The 17,439-nt window shown below is 43.8% G+C and overlaps 2 protein-coding genes, 1 long non-coding RNA gene and 1 other non-coding gene across 4 annotated transcripts in view; 2 read left to right on the forward strand and 2 right to left on the reverse strand.

Moving 5' to 3' along the window:
• PROSER1 (proline and serine rich 1) overlaps positions 1-4,350 on the reverse strand; it is a 35,218-nt gene extending 30,868 nt beyond the window's left edge. The window contains exon 1 of the mRNA XM_053287451.1: positions 4,334-4,350. The gene's annotated coding sequence lies outside the window, so the exon portion shown is untranslated. The remainder of the gene's footprint in view (positions 1-4,333) is intronic.
• On the reverse strand, positions 2,763-2,926 carry LOC128341406 (U1 spliceosomal RNA). The gene has a single exon (XR_008314409.1). It is a non-coding gene; the product is annotated as a U1 spliceosomal RNA (small nuclear RNA).
• On the forward strand, positions 3,133-4,884 carry LOC128341220 (uncharacterized). Its single transcript, XR_008314268.1, has 2 exons — positions 3,133-3,350; positions 3,937-4,884. It is a non-coding gene; the product is annotated as an uncharacterized LOC128341220 (long non-coding RNA).
• Positions 4,885-13,487: 8,603 nt separating this feature from the next.
• Positions 13,488-17,439, forward strand: part of SEC23A (SEC23 homolog A, COPII coat complex component) — a 57,911-nt gene continuing 53,959 nt past the window's right edge. Inside the window, exon 1 of the mRNA XM_053283176.1 lies at positions 13,488-13,787. The gene's annotated coding sequence lies outside the window, so the exon portion shown is untranslated. The remainder of the gene's footprint in view (positions 13,788-17,439) is intronic.

Genomic DNA, 17,439 nt, shown 5'->3' on the forward strand with positions numbered 1-17,439 from the left:
CAATAGCTTTTGGTACTACAGTAGCCTGGAGGTCCAACAACTGTCTGTTGTTTCCTGCTGGACTGTTTCCTGCTACCTCTTTCTGGTTGCACTAACATTCCCCCTTCTCACAATAGGTCGTGAGGCCCATTTTGTGGTAATCCTGGCAGGGATCGCATAATTTCTGAATGAGTAAATATATTATCAAAAATGCATCAACATGTACATATAACTAATTTTAAAAATGCTTTTCTGAAAAAGGCATTAAGAACGTATGAAATCAAACAGAACATCAACTGCAGATCCTGTAATGTGATCTACCTGGCTCTGCTTTTGGATGCTCAGGTGGTCAGGGGTGCCTTTGCACGGCTTCAGCTGGTGCACCAGCTGCATTCCATTCTTGAAAAGGCAGATCTGGCCACAGTTGCCCACGCCTTAGTCACGCCACGGCTGGATTACTGTAATGTGCTCTACATATGACTGCCCTTGAACAATATTCGGAAAATGCAGCTAGTGCAAAATGCAACTGCTAGGCTTTTATCCAGAGCTGCCTATTGAGAACATATTACAGTCATTCTGAAAGAGCTGCAGTGGCTGCCAATTTGTTTCCAGGTCCAATTCAAGGTGCTAGTTTTGACTTTTGAAGCCCTTAATGGTTTAGGCCCTGGATAGCTGAAGACCAGCTGCTCCCAAGCATTTCTGCCCACTTGACAAGTTCATAGGAAGGGGTTCTGCTCCATGTGGGAGAGGCTTGGCTGTCAAGCAAGCAGGACAGGACCTTCTCAGTCATTGCCCCCAGGCTTTGGAATGCTCTCCTAGCTGGCATCCCCTCCTCAGCTTCCATCACAGTTTTTAGAAAACAACAAGAAATGTGGCTCTTCACCCAGATTTTATATGAGAATACAGTATTTACTGCTACTGCTTTGTGTTTTGTGCTGCTGTTTTATATAGGTTTTTAAACTTTTACATAGATATATTTTATATCTAATATCTATACTTTTTGTATTTTAATTGTGCATTGTTTTAATTATTGTAAACTGCTTTGGGATTATTTTAATGAAAAGTGGTATAGAAATCAAACAATAAAATATATATTAAATTAATATAATCATTAATTAATGATAAAATATAATATAAAGTAAAACAGTTGGTCTGTCTAGCACAACATTGTCTACAATGCCTGTCAGCACCTCTCCAGGTCTACAAGCAGGAGTCTTTCCCAGCCCCACCTAGAGATGCCAAGGATTGAACCTGAGACCATTTACATGCAGAGCAGGTGCAAGTTTTGTTTAAAAAACTTGTATCTGCTCTGCCTAGAAGAACTGGATTGGAGATGGTGAGCAATATGGGGAGGGGGAGCCAGCAGAGACTTGTGGGGGCTGCTGTCTGCTCCCATTTTCCCCCCCTTCCCTCTCTCACCCTGTTAAGTCCCCCCACCCCGAGCTGGAGTGTGGTGGGATGGAATGGGATGAATTTCTCTCATACTTTTGTGAATTCCCTTCCTTCCCTACAGGGTGGTGATGATGGCTATGCCCTGACTGTGTGTAATGTGTAAAATGAGGCAGAGAGTCTGAGTGTGTGAATTAGAAGGGTCTATGTGTTTGTACTGTATTTTTTAGAACATAAGAACAGCCCTGCTGGATCAGCCCAAGGCCTATCTAGTCCAGCATCCTGTTTCACACAGTGGCCCACCAGATGCCTCTGGGGAGCTTACAGGCAAGAGGTGAAGGAATGCCCTCTCTCGCTGCTGCTCCCCTGCAACTGGTATTGAGAGGCATCATGCCTCTCAGGCTGGAGATGGCCCACAGTCACCAGACTGGCAGCCATTGATAGACCTGTCCACCATGAATCTGTCCACGCCCCTTTTAAAGCCATCTAAACTGGTGGCCATAACCACATCCCATGGCAAAAAATTCCATAGATTAATTACGCGCTGTGTGAAAAAGTACTTCCTCTTGTTGGTCCTAAATTTCCTGACCTTCAGTTTTATGGGATGACCCCTGGTTCTAGTGGGGTGTGTTTGTGTATTTGTGAGAGAGAGAAATGTCTCTCTGTCCACCCTCTCCTCACCATGCCTAATTTTATATACTTTGATCATGTCTCCCCTTAGTTGCCTCTTTTCTAAACTAAAGAGCCCCAGGTGCTGTAGTCTTGCCTTATAAGGAAGGTGCTCCTGGCCCCTGATCATCTTGGCCACCCTCTTCTGCACCTTTTCTTGTTCTACAATATCCTTCTGAAGATACAGTGACCAAAGCTGTATGAAGTACTCCAGATGTGGCTGCACCATAGATGTGTGCGGAATGAATTTTGTTCTGGGTGGCAGTATCAAGGCAGTGTGTGTGCATGTATATTCAGAGTGGAACCATCCTGATTCTATCTGAAAGGGATCTAAAATTAACTGAGTGGACATAAAAAAACCCCCAAAAACTTGTGTGTGCATGCATGTGAGCAGCCTCACATGGGAACACTGTATATGGGCATTATAATATTAGCATTTTTATTTTCAGTTCCCTTCCTAATGATTTCTAGAGCTTGTGTGCTGCTGTTCCTGTAAAAGGGCTGAGATTGTGATCTAATGCACAGCTGCTTGAAAGTAAAACTCATTGAACTCAGGAATAAATAAATAAATTATCGTAACCCCAAAGAACGAATAGAAAACCAAGTAAATCGATGCTAGAAAGACAAAAAAAGCGAACATAGACAGTCTTTTTAATGCTGAAGTCCAAAATACACAGCTTAAAAATAAAAAGTAAAAAACTTTTCTGTCTTTAAATACACAATGCCAGGGGAAAGCGCGAACGCAGTCCCCCACTACCACAAATTATGCAGTCGAGTTTCCCGCATTTGGGGAAATCGCAGGGGTCAGCACACCCGCAGTGCAATGGATGAGCCTCACCCTGGGAAAACCTCCTTCGTGATCAAGGTGTCTCCCCTGCCAGGTAAGTATGCTTTGCTGCCCTCGCCACGCCATACCCCACTCCCACACGCTACACTTCAGGACACGGCGGCTGCCAGTCCAACACTTTAAGGCGCCCACCACGCCTAGAGCCAGCTGGACACGCTTTGCAAAACACAGGGCGAAGACCACGGCTTCCTTGTCCGCCCTGTCAAGCCCGAGGCGCCCTCGGGTTCCCGCTCCCCCATAATGCCTGGTGGCGCATAATCTACATACCCGGCCTGGCTCCTCCTCCTGGATCGGCTCCCATTCTCTTTCCCTTCCCAAATCGCGCGCTGCTGGAAGGGCCGGCGAGCCAATCGCAGCCTGTGAGGAGCTGGAGCTCTTCGCGTCGCCGGTTTCTGTACGCCGGCGACATAATCATTGCACCCCCTTCTAGCAAGCAGAGATACCTTCAGCGCTCACGCCGTTTAGAGTATGTTCTGCTTTCTTTTATGGGGGTGGGGGAAGGGAAAAAAAGATGTTTTCCAGGAAAAAAATATATTGTAAAAGTAGTTATAAGTATTAAGTACATTTTGATTGATGCATTTTTGGTGTGACTTAGGGCAATTTTTAGATGTCTAGTTCCTCTGTGTCTTGCCCTTGTATTGATAAGGAACACGTTTTCTTTAGGAAAATTAAAACCATCTTTAGAAGTGTGAGCATGTTGGCTTCTAGTTGAAAATCCAAAACGGGAGTCACGGGTATAAACCAGCAGGGAAAAATAGAGGCGTAAACAAACCACTATCACTGTGACAAGAAAAACATGTAACAGTGCATGTTAATTATATAGAGGGTTTATAAATAGACATGTGCGAAGAAAGCACTATAAAGTACTAAAAGATCTCTAATATAACCTTAATGCATATATATCTTATCTGAATCTAGTATGTTCGTTTAATTAAATAAGACTCAATAGTCCTGAAAAATACAATAATACGCAGTAGCTACAATATATATCACAAAGCATTTACAACCAAGTGAAGATCTCTGTCTGAATAACTAATTTTCCTTCTCTGTAGAAACTCATATCTTAATTCCTCAGTGGTAAAGAATACACAAAGATAACTGGATGTAAGCAACCTTATATTCTGGCTGAGGAGAAGCAGCTGGAAAGATGAAAAGTAATCTCCAAAAGTAGAAGGATGGTGGAACCAGCATGGTTTGTTGTAATTATTTGATATCACTGAGAACACGGACGGAGAAATAAATGAAAAGTGGAAACTTGATTGTTTGTTGATGGTTGTAACATAACTTCCGGATAACAGTGATGTTTCATCAGAACTTCTTCAGACCATGAGTCTTTTTAAGTTTCTATAATAAATTTTTCTAAATAGCAATACATCAATACATGTGTTAATCATAATAAAAAAACTCCACAAACCACATCAGAATGAGTGAATAAAAGGGTAAACCAACCTGAACTGGCAGCTTCTCATTTTTGTTGTGGGAAACTCTGGCTTTCTGTTGTATTTAAATGCTATCTTATCAAGGTACCTACAGCTGTCAAACAGGATTATGTAATGACTTCAATTAACTCAAAGTAGCCTATAGTTTGAATGACTCAACACCTCACAGCTAACTGTTTCATATAATTTAATGATTTCTAAAAGTTTCAATAGTGTTCCTTTTATGCTTTTCTAACTGTTTCACATATTTTACTTCAATAAACAGAGAATTTTAGAGACAATAGAGAAACTTCATCTAGCCAGAGTTCCAAAAGGAGTTTTGTCAATTATATAAAGATATTTCCCCTGATCACCAAAAGGATTCATTGTAGTTTTCTTCATTCCTATCTACAAAAAGGGTCTCAAGATCGAATATAAATATACTGAAAGATTATCAAGAGATGTCCAAACAAGATAAACCAACCTTAAAGGATCTCTTGTTCACAAAAAGCTGGAATATTCCAGATGGGAATTTAGACCTGTCGGATGAAGTGTATGAAATAAATGTATTAAAAAAGCCTCTTTCTGTAATAACAGTTTTTTTGTATCAAAACCCATATATTTGTTGTGCATTTTATAAATTATGAAAAATCTGATCTCTCCTGGGTTATGATGCATGTCAAGAAAATGAGAAACCAGGGGGGCTTGAAGAACGTGATTGGCAATGTGCGAGCGATGTTCTGCCACTCTAACACGAGCACATCTTTCCATCATACCTATGTACCACTTATTACAAGGGCAAGTAATGACATAAACAGCTCCTTTGGTTTTACAATTGGCAAAAGAATTAAGATCTCTAGTTTTCTGATTATGAGGGTTAGTAACAGATCTAATAATGAAGGTTAGTAAACAGATCTAGTAGCAGACAGAACATGTGCCACACGGAAAGAAACCTTTCACTTCCATTTGTGGAATTGGTTTAAGCAGAATGTCAGAGCGGACAACCAAGTCTTTAATATTGGGAGTTCTCCGAAAAGAAATAATAGGAGGATTTTCACAACCTGGTGTTTGTGAGACAATATGCCAATATTTTGAAATGATCTTCTTAATTTGAAAAGAAAGAGGGGCATAGTCCAAAGACCAATAGATGTTCTTTTGGTGAGGGCGGACTTGCTCTTTTAATAATTGTTTGCTTTCTTGATTATCAGCTCTAAAGCTGGCCTGTTTAACAAGTGCAGAAGGATACCCTCTATCTTCCAACTGTTGTTCTAGAATTAATGCCTCTTTTGTATAATCTTTCCAAAATGTCGAATTCCTCTGAACCCTTAGAAACTGACTATGGGGGTAAACCACAGTAGCATTCTATTAGTGATGATCATCAAAGCACTGACTGTGGACCTACCAACTATGGCTGTTAATGCCAGAATTAATACCAGAGAGATTTTCATGCCTTTGCCAGCTGCATGGCAGTGAAATGTTCAACACACAAGTGCAGCATCTCTGGTCATAGAACCTGCGATTGGAAAAGTTCTGGTCATAGAACTAGTGATTTTTACCAGAGGTGGTAAAAAACCAAAGATCATTTGGTTACATGTATGGTGCTACTTCCTTAATACTGGTTGTATGTGAACACATGAGAATGTTTTCTCTTTCTACCAGAGAACAGCTTTTACTTGTCACGACAGAGGTGGAATGGTGTATAAAATTCTAGAGATGGAATGATTTAAAAAACTCCATCTGTTACATTTCCATCTATTACTCAGTTGTTAAAAGCAAAATGGCTCTGCCAAACAGAAATGGTGATGGCATTGTTGTGGTACTTGGTCATGTGTATCTTCTGCCTGTGACATAATAAAAGAGAAAAGGCTTCAGTAAAAAAAAAAAAAAGCCAGAGAAACAAATAAGAGAGGCAGATCCCTACTTGAGTCGTGGCTGAAGAATAATTGATTGGTTCTAAAACACTGCCCAACTGTGTCAACAAAATGTTTCCGACTGGCAATGATTACAGGTTCTCTTTCAAAAGGTTCTCTTTCAAAAAACTAAAACAGAGTTTTAGTTCACACATTAAAATAGAAGGTAGCTCTACTGGACGATTGATGTCGACATCTACCGTCAAGTCGATGTCAACTCTTAGCGACCACATAGATAGATTCTCTCCAGGATGATCTGTCTTCAACTTGGCCTTTAAGGTCTCTCAGTGGTGCATTCATTGCTGTCGTAATAGAGTCCATCCACCTTGCTGCAGGTCGGCTTCTTCTTCTCTTTCCTTCAACTTTCCCCAGGATTATGGACTTCTCAAGGGAGCTGGGTCTTCACATAATGTGTCCAAAATATGATAATTTGAGCCTGGTCATTTGTGCCTCAAGTGAAAATTTAGGTTTGATTTGTTCTATGATCCATTTGTTTGTTTCCCTGGCTGTCCATGGTCTTAAAAGTCTTCTCCAGCACCAAAGTTCAAAAGTGTCAATATTTTTTTTGCCCTGCTTCTTCAAAGTTCAGCTTTCGTATCCATAGAGTGTCATGGGAAAAATGTCTGAAGGATTCTAATCTTTTTAAGTACAGACATGTCATGGCATCTAAATATCCTTTCCAAGGCCTTCATTGCAGCCCTACCAAGTGCTAGACTGTGGCGTATTACTTGACTGCTGGATTCTTTATTGTTGATGGTCGATCCTAAAAGGCAGAAGCTATCCACCACTTAAATGTCTTCATGATCAGTTCTGAGGCTGGTTGCTGTACCCGTTGTCATTAGTCTTCTTTAGATTTAGTCATAGTCCCATTTTTTTCATTACTTTCATTACTACAGCTTGCAGATCATCTTCATTCTTAGCTATCAGAGAGGTGTCATCAGCGTAGCGCATAGGGATGTGTGAACTGGTTCGAATTCAAACTGGTCCAGTTCGATGGTTCGAGTTCAAACCAAACCAGCCATCAGGTTCGAGCTGCAGGTATGAATTTGAACCAAACGGTGGGGGGGTTCCAAACCTCCAAAAGTGGGTGGGGTGGTAGCTGGCACCCATGGGTACCTACTACCAAACCCCCAAAGCAATCGGACACTCGTACAATTTATTATGAATTTTTGAATTTTATTTTAATTTTTTTTCATAGGGTATAATGGGACTCAAACCAGCCCATTATTCCCTATTATGGAGCACTCATGGGTGTCAACTACCACCCAAGCCCCAAAACAATCGGACACTCCTATGACTTTTTAATGAATATTTGAAATATTTTTAATTATTTTTCTCATAGGGTATAGTGGGACTTGAACCAGCCCATTATCCCCTATTGTGGAACACCTAGGGGCACAAAAGTGGGGTGGGCAGTAGGCAACCAGGGGTGCCTACCACCCACAAAACCCCAAAGCACTCGGACACTCCTCCGATTATTGGTGAATTTTAAAAGTATTTTTGAATTCCTCATAGGGAATAATGAGGATTCCAGCAAATGTATAGCTCCACATCGGGGGGAAGGGGTAGCCTAGAGTGGAGTGTGGTGGGTGGTAGTTCCCAAGGTGGGCAAGGAAGCTACCAGAATTATTTGAAAGGAATTGGGCAAAGGGCTGGTTTTAAAGTGATTTTTGAAGTTTACGCGTCTTTAAGGTTTTTCTTCATCAAGAAGAATGGAGGTTTCAGCAGCCCCATAACTGCACTTAGTGGGTGCTGGGGTGGCCTAGAGGGAGTGGTGGTGTAGTGCACAGAGGGTGCCAACCACCCCCATGGGTTTCTGCACCATGGGGTACAGGGTTTTTTTGTTTCTGAGGTGTTCTGAGTGTAGATTATCTGGCAGCAAATGAGAGTGGATTCATGGTTTGTCATTGAAAATCTCATATGCTACCAGAGAATCTACACTGAGAACACCTCAGAAACATCAAAACCCTGTACCCCATGGGTTAGCAACCCATGGGGCTGGTTGGCACCCTCTGTGCACTACACCACCACTCCCTCTGGGCCACCCCTGCACCCCCCAAGTGCAGTTATGGGGCTGCTGAAACCTCAATTCTTCCTAATGGAGAAGAACCTTGATTGGTATTGGTATAAACAAAATCATACAAGTGTCTAATTGCTTTGGGAGTTGGGTAGTAAGTACCCATGGGTGCCAGCTACCAACCCACCCACTTTTGGAGGTTTGAACCAGTTCAAACCAGTTTGAATTGGTTTGAATTCGAACCGAACCAGGGGGGTTCGAGCAAAACCAAAACCAAATCTCCCCCTCCCAGTTTGACACCATTGACTGTGGTATCCTGCTAGGTTGCTTGAAGTCGGGATGTGCCCGAACCGGTTAGGAGGCCATGCTGGAGGCCTTCGAACCGGTCCGGTTCTGAGCCGGTCCGGCGGTTCGGCACGGAGGGGGGTTGTACCTTTAAGGGCGGGGGGTAGTACTTACCCCCCTCCCACCGCTCTTCCCCCTCTGGCACTGTGGTTTTTCTAAAAGTTTCTGGGGCGGCAGCGTTCCTCCCTGCCACCCCTGCCCCCGTTGTTAGCCTTCCAGAGCTGTAGTCAGTAGCACGCATGCGCCGGCATGTGACGTCTGCGGAGCGCGCGGCGGCGGGTGCGCACGCGCGGCGGAACCGGCGCATGCGTGCTACTGACTACAGCTCTGGAAGGCTAACAACAGGGGCAGGGGCGGCAGGGAGGAACGCTGCCGCCCCAGAAACTTTTAGAAAAACCACAGCGCCGGAGGAGGAAGAGCGGCGGGGGGGGGAAGTACTACCCCCCCGCCCTTAAAGGTACACCCCCCTATGCCAAACCGGACCGGTTCGGAGGCCATGCACATCCCTAGCTTGAAGGAGGTGGGATAGTGTGGCACTGTCTTACAGTGGTTCCACTTCTACCTCTCTGGCAGATTCCAGATGGTGTCACTTGGAGACTATTCTGAAAAATGAGAGCTAAAGTGTGGGCTTCCACAAGGCTCCATACTGTCTTCAATGCTTTTTAACGTCTACATGAGACCGCTGGGAGAGATAGTCAGGAAGTTTAGAGATGCTATCAATATTCTGATGACACGCAGAACTATTTCTCCATACCAACTTCATCAGGAAATAGCATCAGAGGCATAACTAGGGAAAATAGTGCCTAGGGCAAGCACTGAAATTGTGCCCCTGTCCAAACAGGAATGATGGGACTTGTAGTCAACAATATTTGGAAATCCTTGTTAAAAGGAACACTGTACGATCTAGACATGGTTGTTGATCAAAACCTGAAAACACCCATGAGCCATCTCTGTAAAAGACCTAGAACAACAGTCAGGAGTTATGCGAGGATTCCAAGTGTCATTTTCTCTGTCTCATCTCATTCTTTTTTTAAAAAACATGACTTTGTCCTAGAGGATCACCTGCCCAAATAGCCACTAGCAAAACAGGGGAAGAAGGTAGTGGTGGTGGGGGTAAATGATTCCTGCCAGCCTTTGTCTTATGATGACTGTTGGCTCATGATGGGGTATATGTGCATTCACCACACCAGTGCTTACTTTGACATCAAGAGATAGGAGGATACATTAGTCTGCCACACTAGACAGAGGCAGTTGAAACAGGAGCAAGACAGCCAAGTTCTGCCAGGACCAAAACCAGCCCCTGCCAGATGAAGAAATCATTGTAATTTGCCCCTTCCTGTCACAAGCAGTGTGCTGTTCTATTATTGACTCTAACTCTCAAATATCCCAGTCATGGGTGGAAAATTCACGGTCAATTTACAAGAGACACATTTTCTACATGGAAGTTTCTTCTGTGCAGGTGTTGTGCAGAAACCCATGTGCAGTGACCGTCGGGGGCATAGCAAGGTTGGAATGGGCCAAGATGAGATTTTAAAATGGGCCCCCAGCCCCTCAAAGTCCAGGGCCTCCACACATCCCAGGCCCCCAAGGATTTAAGTCTGATATTTCAAAATAAGTATGCTGCCTGGAAACACATTTCACTGAATACACACATGCACACTTCACAGTATATAATGATATACATTGAGTACTATATATTTGTGCTACTTTTAATGCCTAGAACACACTAGAAACACTAATTATTAAAATGGGCCCCTTGCTGCAGATTAGCAAAGGAGACTTTCAACCATGCAGGGTGAGCCTATGTTTGTTTTCTCAGAATTCTGAACAAATTCAGTAAAGTTTGATTGCAGGAGGTTTTTCACAGGAGGCTTTTAAAGCCCTTTAACACACATCTCCTCTGGAATGGAGGTGCTGCATTCACATGTTGTGCAGATTTACTCTGAAGTCCCTGCAAGTTATTGGAGAGCAGTTCACACACAAGAAAAATAAAATAAAATAAAAGCACAACACATGCTTCACAGTTCTCACTCAGACCTTCTGAGTTGCAAAACAACTTGAACATAAATGCATTTATGAATGAATGAATGAATGAATATTTGTTCCAGAAGTTTTTGTAATTTTCTGACATGAAACAAGCCACTTATAGGCCTTTTTAGAAAGTTTTTGTTTTTGCCAGCACATTTTTCAGTCTGTTTTAAATTAATTATTCAGAGACTTCTCAGTCTTGCCCCACCACCCATATCAAAGCCCTATAGCAAGCAGATCCCTATATATGGGGGTAACCACAAAAAGGAATTCACAGCCTACCTGCAAAAGCTGTGCTGGATGGTCTGGTCTGCTACAGGGAGCTCTGCCAGCCTCCTTCCTGGCTTGCTGGGGCCTGCTGAGTTCAAGCTTCAGGGAGGCCTACTCGGAGGCCTCCCTGGAAGCCCCACCCACCTGCCAATCAGCTGAGAGGCGGGGAGAGAAGAGCTCTGCAGTTTGCAGGCTGCTCTGATCTAGGCCTCGCGGATCCTAGGCTGGAGCTGGAGGCAAGTGGCTGAGGGGCCCTGGGGCTGGGCAGGTGGGCAATGGGGTGGGGGTGGCAGGAACTGGCATGGTGCCCCCCCTCAGTGGCACCTAGTGCACATGCCCTGCCTGCCCCCCCTAGTTCCGCCTATGAATGGCATGACCCCCCCCCACCCCTGTGCCTGCCTGGAGGCAATATTGGGCTGGATGAGAGATAACAAGCTGAAGCTGAATCCTAACAAGACGGAGGTACTGTCTGTAGGGGGTTGGGATCAGAGAGATGGTTTCTTGTTTTTTTCCTGTTTTCTTTTTTTTTTAAACACATATTTTATTGAATTATGACAACATCAAAGACAAACACAAATAATACAAACACTCACAAACACACACTATAAGGACTTCCATCTCATCCTTGGAACAAGTGTTGTTATCAATAATCAAGATCTTGCCTAGAGGTTAAACATTCTCTCCCCCGTAGTTCGTGTAACGTTAATTATTATCAACGCATCTACATTGGCCCGTATCTTCTATTCTCATATACGAATTATGTCTATCTAAAAAATAAAAATAAGAAATAAAAGGTCTACTCCCTCGCATCTGTATGATTTACCAAATATCATATAAACCATAGTGCTCAATCATCTTGGTAATTTCCCCAGTTTTTCCTCAAATCTGTTATATCCCTACAGCCTACATTACAAAAAGAAGTTCCAAAAAAAGTCCCATTAATATAGTCTGATGCCTATCCATTTCTGTTGTTTGTTTTTCCAATTTTCAACAAAATTCTACTTTTGCCTCAATAGAGGCATATATGCCCACTGCTATATACTTTGAATCGCCAACCTTAATTACTACCACCAATATTCTTCCATAATCATCTTGAAATGACAATTTTAACTCTAAAAATTCTTTTGTATAAGAGACTGTGCCCCTTTTTTAGATCTGCCTGTTTTCGATGGGGTTACACTCCTCTTAAAAGATCAGGTTTGTAATCTGGGAGTGCTCCTGGATCCCAAACTCTCCCTGGTTTCTCAGGTTGAGGTTTGGCCAGGAGTGCTTTTATCAGTTTCAGCTGATATGCCAGATACGTCCATTTCTGGAGACAAATGACCAAAAAATGGTGGTAACCTCCAGGCTTGACTACTGTAATGCACTCTATGTGGGGCTGCCTTTGCACGTAGTTCAGAAACTACAATTGGTACAGAATGCGGCGGCTAGACTGGTCTCTGGGTTTACCCGAAGGGACCATATAACACCAATTCTAAAAGAACTGCACTGGCTGCCGATATGTTTCCAAACGAAATACAAAGTGCTGGTTATTACTTATAGGGCCCTTAACAGCTTAGGTCCAGGGTACTTAAGAGAGCGCCTTCTCGGTCGTGAACCCTGTCGCCTATCAAGATCATCTGGAGAGGTCTGGTTATGGTTGCTGCCAACTCGTTTGGTGGCAATTTGGGACCGGGCTTTCTCTGTGGCTGCCCCAGGGCTTTGGTACGTGTTCCCTGTTGAAATAAGAGCATCTCCTTCTCTGTTTGCTTTTAGGAGGCCCTTGAAGACGTACCTGTTTTTGCAGGCTTTTAACTGAAATTTAAATTTTAATGTGTTTTTTTTAATCTATTGTGATTTTATCAGTTTTTATGAGTTTTAAATGTTTTGTTTTATATTATGTTTTAATCTGTACACTACCTAGAGATTTCTATACTAAGTGGTATAAGAAATGCTGTCAATCAATCAATATAATGTGATGCACTCTTAACGAGGATTTATTTGTATATATTTTGTATTTGTGCTCCACCTTTCCTCCTTCAAAGAAACTCAGAGTAGCATAGAGGGGATATCCCTTTTTGTCCTAACACTAACCCCTGTAAGGTAGGCTTGGCTGAGAGAATAACAAGCCCAAGGTTAGCTAAGGTTGTTAAGGTTGAGCAGAGATTTGAACCCACATCTCCCTGCTCCTAGTTCTGCATCACACAGACTACGAACCAGGGGTGTAGCTATAATTGAGCCTATGAGTTCAAAGTGAACACGGCCCCCTCTCCCCTAGCTACACCCCTCCTAGGAAGCCAGCTTCTATATATGATAGAGCCCCCTTGTGTTTGAAATGTGTGATGGCATTAAAGGCATTAAAACAGGTGATGCTTTTCCAGTCGCTAGTTTTATGACCAGAGATGCTGCACCTGGCAAAAGTAAAAAGATCTCTCTCAAGAATGATTAGGGGTGTACTGAATCAACCGGAACAAGAAGTCACATGTGTGGGAATGATACGGGGACTACTCTGCTTTGGAAAAAGAGACAGTCAGTCCCTCAAATAAAGTTTTGTTTATCGCGCAACCCTGGACGAGCCTCTTTCTGCTTGAGTCATCGCGGCCCAGAGTCTCCTCGTTCACCACCCGTTTCGCCCCCACCCGCGGCGGCGGCGGTTGCAGAGACACGCGTGGGCGCTTGGGTTGGGTTTGATTTTTTGGGGGGTTTTCTGCCGGCTTTCCTAGGCCAGCCGCTCTGAGGAGGAGGCGGCCTTGGTCCCTCCCCCTGGCGGCCCCGCCTCGCTCGCTCTGCGCGCTCTCTGCCCTTTGACGTGGCACCGGCTTTCCCCCTCAGCCATGTTGGTTGCGTCGGCAGTGCTGGAGGAGCCGTGAGGGAGAGAGAGAGAGAGGCGCGCACGGCAGGTGGGCAGGCGGAGGCGGCTCTTCGGGCTGAGGCAGGTTGGTAGAAACCGAGGAGGAGGGCTGAGCTGGCTGGGCAAAGGAAAGGCTGGAGGAGGAAGCAGGGGAGGCGGCACGGGAGAGACTCCCTCGGCGAGCGACCACTGCAGGAAGAAGAAGGGGCAACGACCCCCTTGACATACCCTGGTCGTCTCTACGCCCCCTGGGCAACCCCGCGGCTTTTTTTTTTTTTTTTTGGTCTTGTAGGTGGAGGTATGTGCTCGCTACGGGATAGGCGTCTCCTCTCTCCCCCATGGGCTTTGTCAGGAGGAGGCGTGGCACGCCTTCTTCCCCCTAGTAGTCAGGGGAGAGAGAGGGGCTTGGGGCGCCCACCCCTCCTCCTCCTCCCGCTGTGAACTAAACAGTCCTCTTCCCCACCTCTCCTCCATATAGTTTTGGTTCTCACACTGTCGCCCACAAGAGTCTTTGCCTCTGAGGGCATGTCTGGGGATGGGAGGTGGTGCCGCGGCTCCCCTTTGGATTGTGCGTGCTTTGGGGGGTGGGGTGGGGTGGGGGGTGGTTCTAGCACACAGTGGCTGGAGCCTTTGGGGGTCTAGGCCTGGCAGGAGAAGAAGGCAGGCCATCATTGGGTAGGTTTACAAAAACCGTGTTCTCCCTCTTCAACCGAGCCTCTTCCCTCTTCTGTGCCCCCCACCTTGTTTGGATATTGTTGAGATCAAAAAGATAGATTTGGAAGGCAATTAGGGTTGCCAGGTTATGTTGAGGGAGAAGCGGATAGTCTAACCTAGCCCATCGTGTCCAAGGTACACTGTCAGTAGCTCACTTTATGTAGTAGGGGGGAGACTGGGACGGAAGCCGCCGAATGGAACAGCTGTGTGCTATAGTTCTTGAACTTAAAAAGAGGCAGAGGCAGGGAACAGAAATGATTCCTAGACTGTAGGGGAGCATTAAAGAAGCTTTACTTGTTTTTTGTAAATTCTGTCCCCTCTCATTTGAGCAAAACACTGGTGGCTTGTCGAGTTTGAGGAAAGAGTGCACATTTCATTCAAACAACAACGTTCTGAATCATGTAAAAAAGGACTAACAAATATGTCTTAGTTCAAGCTTTTGGGCCAGATCCAGTTTGTCAAACTCGTGAAGAGGAATGTAATTAAGGCATTTTAAAAAGCAAGAAAGCTATCAAATCAAGTGGCAAAATAATATTCAGGATTGTTGTTTAAGTGTCTGGGCCACCAGTTCGAGTTTTAATTTTAAACTTCATGTATAGCTGTAGGCTTGAGGGACTGAATTATGTTGTCATAAACTGTAATCTCTGTTCTGCTGGGACTCTTAGAAAAACAAGCTCTCTCCAAGGGGTTTATTTGTAATCATGGGTTTAGTAGGTATGTTGAAATAGAATTAAAGGTTTTCTTTCAACGGAGGGCTGAACATTTGTAGAAGTGTAGTGTTCACTTTTGAAAAGTTTGCAGAAACTATATAATCTCTTCAAATAGGAGACACAGTGTAATCCTAAACATGTTTACTCAAAGTTAAATCCTGAGTTTAATGATATTTATTCTCTAGCAAATGTGTTTAAGATTGCAGCAGTTTGAGAGAGTTTCTAGTGACTTATTTAGAAATGTGCATTTAAGAAGTAAAGGAAGTTCTTCTATTCTAAAATGCATCAAAATGTGTATGTAGCAATAGCACTTACATTTATATACCGCTCTATAGCCGGAGCTCTCTAAGCGGTTTACAATGATTTAGCATATTGCCCCCCAACATTCTGGGTACTCATTTTACCGACCTCGGAAGGATGGAAGGCTGAGTCAACCTTGAGCCCCTGGTCAGGATCGAACTTGTAACCTTCTGGTTACAGGGCGGCAGTTTTACCACTGCGCCACCAGGGGCTCTATGTACGCACCAAATAGATTTCTGGATATGGGGATGTGGAGGTTTTTTTTGTAGGGACATGAATTGTGATGAATTTCAAGGAGTCTAGCTTTTCAATAATGTATTAAAAAGCTAATGACCACAATCCAGCAATGAGTTAGGTGCCTTAAATTATTATTATTTTGGATGGCTTATGTACTGCACAGTCCACCTTCATTGTAAACTAGATTGCACACATGCTGTGTTTTACCCAAAAAGCATGTGGGTGCGGGTTGCGTAGGCAGAGTTCCTCCATGCCTACTAAATACCAGCATCATCGCTATTCCAGTGTTGCTCCCACCACTCCCAAGTGTTTAACGGGATCAGGCACACAAATATTGGAATCTGCCTGTCAATAAAATAGGCGTATAATTTAATTATTTATTCAGTTTATATACCGCCCTTTCAAAAATGGCAGTTTACATAAAAATAAAAACAATTAAAATAAATTAACAATTAAAATCAAAACTATTAAAACAGCATAAAACCAGTTAACAGTTAAAACATTTAAACAGTTAAAAACCCTAGGGAACCAGGCCTAACATTTACAGCAGTTTAAAAATGCTGGAAGGCCAGGCTAAACAGATAGGTTTTCAGGGCTCTCCTAAATCCCAATAATGAACTCAAATTAAGAATTTCTGCCGGAAGAACATTCTGCATCCCAGGAACAGCTACAAAGAAGGCCCGCCTTTGAGTCACCACCAGACGAACCAGTGGTAATTGGAGATGGACCTCCTAAGATGACTTTAATGTGCGGTGGGGATCATGTAGAAGAAGGCACTCTCTTAAGATAACTTGGACCTAAGCCATTCAGAGCTTTAAATTACAAACTGTTTTAATTGTTACAATAATGGTTTTATGTTTTTACAGTTTTTTATTTTAATAGTTAATTGATTTTAGGTTTGTTTTAATGTAAACCTCCATGAGCCATTTTTGGAAAGGCGGTATGGAAATCAAATCAAATCAATAAATAGAGGTAATAACCAGCACTCTGTATTTTACCCTGAAACATATCGGCAGCCAGTGTAAGTGTTTCAAGACAGGCATGATATGGTCTCTCCGGGTTGCCGCAGAGACTGATCTAGCTGCTGCATTTTGATCTAATGGAAGTTTCCGAACTTCGTACAAAGGCAGCCCCATGTAGAGCACATTGCAATAGTCAAGCCTGGAGGTTACCAGCTGATGCACCACTGTTTTGACGTCATCCTCTTCAAGGAATGGGTGAAGCTGTCGAATCAGCCAAAGTGGACAGAAAGCACTCCTGGCCATGGCCTCCCCCTAAGATACCAGGGTGAGGCCTGGGTTCAGGAGTACTCCCAAGCTGCACACCTGCTCCTTCTGGGGGAGTGTAACCCCATCCAGCACAGGAAGATCTAACTCAGCCCTCAGATTCTGAGCCCCCACAATGAGCACCTCCATCTTGCTTGGATTCAGCTTCAATTTATTATCCCTCATCCAGCCCATTACTGCCTGTAGGCAGGCATTTAGAGAATGAGTGCCATTTCCTGATGATAAAGATGAAAAGGAGAAGTAGATTTGGGTGTCATCAGCATACTGGTAACACCCAGCACCAGAATTCCTGTCCTCACCCAGCGGTTTAATGTGGAAATTAAAAAGCATTGGTAACATAATAGAACCCTGAGGGACCCGATATAACAGCTCCTGTTTTGAGGAGCAACTGTTACCAAGCTCCACCATTTGGAATCTACTTGAGAGATAGGAGCGGAACCACTGCAAAGCAGTGCCCCCTATCCCTAATTCCCCCAGGCGATCCAGAAGG

The sequence above is a fragment of the Hemicordylus capensis genome, chromosome 1, assembly GCF_027244095.1.
Source record: "Hemicordylus capensis ecotype Gifberg chromosome 1, rHemCap1.1.pri, whole genome shotgun sequence".
In the NCBI taxonomy this organism is placed as follows: Eukaryota; Metazoa; Chordata; class Lepidosauria; order Squamata; family Cordylidae; genus Hemicordylus; species Hemicordylus capensis.